This window comes from Macrotis lagotis, chromosome 3 (assembly GCF_037893015.1).
Source record: "Macrotis lagotis isolate mMagLag1 chromosome 3, bilby.v1.9.chrom.fasta, whole genome shotgun sequence".
In the NCBI taxonomy this organism is placed as follows: Eukaryota; Metazoa; Chordata; class Mammalia; order Peramelemorphia; family Peramelidae; genus Macrotis; species Macrotis lagotis.
The window spans coordinates 35,378,779-35,384,593 of NC_133660.1; the positions used below are offsets into that span (position 1 = coordinate 35,378,779).

The following is a 5,815-nucleotide window of genomic DNA, read 5'->3' on the forward strand; positions in this document are numbered from 1 at the left end:
TAAAAAGCAAACTGGATAATTTTGATTTCATTAAATTAAAAAGCATTTGCACAAACAAACCCACTGTCCCCCAAATTAAAAGGAGTACAGTCTATTTGTATCCAAAGAAAGAATTATGGAGTTTGAACAAAGACCAAAGACTACTACCTTTAATTTAAAAAAAAACCCCATTATCTTATTATGTAATTTTGTTATCTCTTATACTATATGTTTCCTCCTTTAGAATATGATTTCTCTCTCATCACATGCAGCTTAGATCAATGCTACCATGGAAACAATGTAAAGACCAGCAGACTGCCTTCTGTGGGGGTGGGGGAGGGAAGCAAAACTAGGGGGAAAACTGTAAAATTCAAAATAAATAAAATCTTCCTTGGAAAAAAAAAGGAATGCACAGTGTGGCTAGGTGGCGTAGTGGATAGAGCACCGGCCTTGGAGTCAGGAGTACCTGCATTCAAATCTGGCCTCAGACTCTTAATAATTACCTTGCTGTGTGGCCTTGGGCAAGCCACTACTTAACCCCATTGCCTTGAAAAATCTAAAAAAAAAAAAAAAGGAAAGCAGTAAATTGGGAAACAATTTTTATAACTAATGTTTCTGACAAAGGACTCATTTCTAAACTATAAAGAGAACTGAGTCATATAAAAAAAAAGAAAGTCATTCCCCAATTGATAAATGGTCAAAGGATATAGAAAATCAAAGAAATCAAAGCTATATTTAGTCATATGAAAAATTGCTCTAAATCATTAAGGATTAGAGAAATGCAAACTGGTACTACTTCACACCTCTCAGATTGGCCAATAGGACTAGAAAGGATAGCAAGCACTGTTGGAGGGGATATGAAAATCTGGGAAACTAATGCATTGTTGGTGGAGCTGTGAACTGATCCAATCTTTCTGGAGAGCAATTTGGAATTATGTCCAAAGGCCAATAAAAATGTGTGGGCCCTCTGATTCCTTCTGGGTCAGTTTCCTGAAGGAATCATGAAAAAGGGTAAAAGTCCTACATGTGCAAGAATATTCGTAGCAGCTCTTTTTGTAGTGACAAAAAAGTGAAAATCGAGGAGATGCTCATCAATTGGGGAATGGCTGACCAAGTTATGGTATGTGTATATTGTTTTATAAGCAATCATGCAGGACAGGATTTCAGAAAAATCTGGAAAGATCTGTATGAACTGATTCTGAGTGAAATGAGCAGAACCAGAAGAACACTGTAAACATTAACAACAACATGGGATGATGATCAACTATGACGAACTTATTTATTTCAGCAGTACAATAATCTATCCAGAGAAGGAACTGTAGAGTTTAAATGAAAACCAAATCTTAGTATCTTCAGTTTTTAAAAGTTGTCCAGTGTATTATGTAAGTATATTATCGCTAATTCATTCCTTCTTCCTTTTGGATCTGATTCTTCTCTCACAATACATCCAATTTAGCATGGTTGCAAATGTAAAACGTATATCAGATTACTTTCTGTTGAGGAAGGGAGAAGGAAAGGGTGGAAGGGAGAAAAACTATAAGAAGAACTACAAAACTCAAATCTTTGAAAAAAAATATTGGTAAAAACTACCAGTGTATGTAAAACAAATAAAATATTTATATAATAGACAGGAGTACAATGAATAGAGCACTGGTCCAGGAATCAGGAGGACCTGAGTTCAAATCTGACCTCAGACATTTAATACTTACTTAGCTGTGTGACCTTGGGCAAGTCACTTAACCCCACTGCCTTGTTAAAAAAAACCCAAAAATGTAGACATCATAAACTCAAAAAAAGAGGTTCCCTTAGCCCTTTTCCTTCATCTCTTCAGAATGCTAGCAAAACCAAGTATCCCTTCACAAACTTCTCATTGAAAAATTGATAAAATGAGTCATTCAAGAGTCTGTTATCTTACTTTATCATAAAAAATGCTGCATTTTAAGATACAGTAACTATATATAGATAGTGTGAATGGCTATTGAACGTGTCACATACGAAGACTAAGTTTCAACCAAATTCCAAATTGATCTGTAGTTTAAAATAAACAAACTTTGGTTTCAACAGACCATAACCCAAGGAAAATGATTTCTCTGAAGGAAGTGAAACAATACAAATAGATTGTGATTTATTGTGCGACCATTGAACTTTTGTAATTTACCCATTAGATTTCTTTTACAAAGACTGTGATGTTTAACTGTATGAAAAAACTAAAGAACTATATTATATTTAGTGTTTGTTGCTCTTCCATCTTGTCTTCTTTTACATAGTTGTACTAAACACACACACACACACACACACATTGTTCTTCATATTTTGCTTTATTTTCTTTTCATCATTTCACAAAGATCTTTTTTTAAAAATTTAGAATTTGACTCCATTGGATTCAGGATCTTCCAGTGAGCAAACTTCCTCTACCAACATGGATTGGTTCCTACTCTGAAATCTAATCTTAGAAAGTGGCCTGGAGAAACTGAGAGATTAAATGACCTACCAAAGGTCAACCAAACTCAATCTCAATCAAAAAAGTAGGATTTGAACACAGGCTTGCCTGACTCTGAAGTTAGCTCTCTTTCTACTAAGCCAAACTGTCCCCCAAATCTATTCAAATTCTTTATATTTGTAGTTCCTTATAGTTCAAAAATATTCTACCATTATTCTACCATTAATTTAGAAGTTGTTGGATACTTAACTTGTTATCAACTATAAGGCTACTGAATATATGAGCAAAGATGGATGCTGTTTTCCAGTCAGAGGTCTCCTTCAACTATAATCTTAATAAAAGAATTGCATGGTTAAAACAATATGGCCGGGGTGGCTAGTTGGCACGGATAGAGCATGGCCTGGAATCAGGAGTACCTGAGTTCAATTCTGGCCTCAGACACTTCATAATTACCTAGCTGTGTGGCCTTGGGCAAGCCACTTAAAAAACTTGCAAAAACCTAAAAAAGAAAAACTCCAGCAAAACACCCCAAAACAATATGGCCCTTTTCGTACCTGGTTTTGTGCAATAGATTTCCCAAACAACCAGACCACTTTGTAGCTCCTCCAAAAGTAAATTATGTATACCGTTATATGATCCCGCAAGCAACAAAATGAATTTTGCCAACTTTCCTTTGGGTAGAAAAATTAATTTAAATAGTAAACTCAAAATAAATAAAAACAGTAAATGACAAATAATAATAACAATAACAACAACAAATTATAAACAATTACAACAAATAAGGTTTTGCTTATTTTTAAATTTTATTTAAGACAATGGGGTTAAGTGGCTTGCCCAAGGCCACAAAGTTTTACTTTTTAAAAAAGTTTTATGGTTAAAATGTTGTCCATGGATATAGCCGGTGACGGAGCTCGCGTGCGACGCGGTCCTGAGCTCAGGGAAGGAGTCCATGCTGAGGGATGCCCAAAGAGTTCCAGGGCGAGAACACCAAGTCGGCCGCTGCCCGAGCAAGGAAGGCCGAGGCCAAAGCAGCAGCTGATGCCAAGCGGCAGCAGGAACTGGAGGATGCCTATTGGAAGGATGATGACAAACATGTCATGAGGAAGGATCAGAGGAAGGAGGAGAGGGAGAAGCGTCGTCTAGAGCAACTGGAACAGAAGAAAGAGTTGCAAAGGCTACTGGAAGAAGAAGACTCCAAGCTGAAGGGCAAGTCACCCAAGCCCCTGACCCCAGGCAAAGTGACCCGGGCCCAGATAGAGGAGACACTCCGCCAAGACCAGCAACAGAAAGAGAATGAGGAGATAGTGGAGAAGCCAAAAAGTCAGCTAGAAGTCCCCTTGGAGAAGAACATCAACCACCGGGTGTCTGATGAGGGGAGTGTGGAAGCCAGAAGATGCCATAGCTGCCATAGCTGTGCTCAGTGTTTAATGATGACTCTGACCGCCACCCCGAGTGCCGCATGAAGGCTGCTTTTACTGCCTTTGAGGAGCTACACCTGCCCAGACTGAAGAAGGAGAACCCCAACATGCGTCTATCCCAGCTGAAACAGCTGCTGAAGAAGGAGTGGATGAGGTCCCCTGACAACCCCACGAACCAGCGGACCCTGGCCTACAATGCCCAGAAATAGAACTTGGGGATGGAACAGGCAGGGAAGAGAGGGCCCCCATCTAGTCTGGACCACTGGGGCACAGGGCCTCCCATTCAGGGAAAAACAGCCTAAATAGAACCAGTGGCATTTTTTAAAACTCATTTCCCTCCCCTGTTCTTAGCACTACTGATTAAAAGAGGAGTCACCACCTGCCCAAGAAAAAAAATGTTGTCTATGAAACAAGCTGTTTCTCTTGCTCAAAAAGCACCCAAAAATGAATATTTATTTAAAGTACTGATTAGCTAATGGCTGGAAAATTGAAAGATTATTGCTCAAGAACATATTAACCCCATCTAATTGTTAAAATGACCCAAATTTATAAAAGGAACATGTCGAGTTGAGCAAGGAATTATTCACTTAAAAATTCTTCTAGACCAAACTCATAGGTGTTGAGTAATTTGTTGCTGATTCTTTAGCATGATCTCACACACAAAAAATAAATAAATTTTTTCAATGAATTAGAAAAAGACAAAGGTTATGTTGGGTCTATCACATTCATAGGTTAGTAACTGACTTGTTGAATGTCCTCTAAAAATAACGTTCATAACCACTGATGCAAATTTTTACTGGTTTGTGAAACTTTTACTTACCAAGGTCCTTACATCTTAAAATCTTTGGGTACTACACTTGTTCATTGCACTCACTTGCACTTGCAGCTATGGCTGTATCCCTGGAGAGGTGGCACTGCTCTCAGTTTCTCCAAAGCTCTTAACTATCCCTGTCCCCCCCAATCCACTTTCCCTCACCAGTGTGCTTCCAGTTAATAATTGACCATTAGATACAATTAGTTCATGGCAAAGACATTTACTGAGATGGCATAGCAAGGACTGGAATTTCCAAAAAAGAGCACATTTCCCCCTTATCAACAAAGTGTTCTATGGAAAAGTAGAGTACAATGGCAATGAGATATACATATAGGATAAACATGTGGCAAAATTGATCCCCAAACTGGAATATTGCAGGACTTGGATGTCCTTTTTTCTCTTCATAGACTTATGTTATATTCAAAATTGAACAGAAAATCAGACAGATTTACATTTGGGAAATTATGAAGTACTCTCAAAGGAAGACAGTATAATTACATTGATTTGAATTTGGAACTAGAGATCTCTATGGTCCTGGAAAATTTAATTCACATCTCTGGGTCTCAGTTTTTTTATCTGTAAAATGGGAACAATTATATTTATGCTACCTATAAATTATTGTTCTGAGCAAAATATTTCATAACCCATAAAGTTTGATATAATAGTGAGCTATATGTTAATGATCTCAAATAACTCACTGACACAAAAATTCATCTCTTTGTAGCAATTGCTCTCCCACTATGGCTAGTGGAATACTTAAGTGGTTTGGATAGAGTACCAGTCCTGGAATCAGGAGGTTCAAATCTGACCTTAAACACTTGATGCTTGTATGACCTTGAGCAAGTCGCTTAATCCTAATTGCCTCTCATTCAGTGTCACCACCTGTTGACCTGATGGTAACTAGTCACTGGACCCAAATGGCTCCAGAGGCGAAGGTGAGGATGGGAGCTTAGCACCCTCTCACTCAAATTCAGTTCATGTGTAAGTCATGACATCACCTCTCTGATGTCATGATCTTCTCTTCGAGAATGAGGAACAAACATCAACATCATCATCATCATGGCTACAAATATTACAGCACTACAAAATTGAAAGAATCAAAACTTTAAAGGAAATGGAAAAATGATCAGTAGGCATATCACCCCAATAAATCAATTTTTATCA

The 5,815-nt window shown here is 37.9% G+C and overlaps 1 pseudogene; it reads left to right on the plus strand.

Moving 5' to 3' along the window:
• The first annotated feature begins 3,356 nt into the window (after nucleotides 1–3,356).
• LOC141516037 (coiled-coil domain-containing protein 124 pseudogene) lies at nucleotides 3,357–4,046 on the plus strand (annotated as a pseudogene).
• The last annotated feature ends 1,769 nt before the right edge of the window (nucleotides 4,047–5,815 follow it).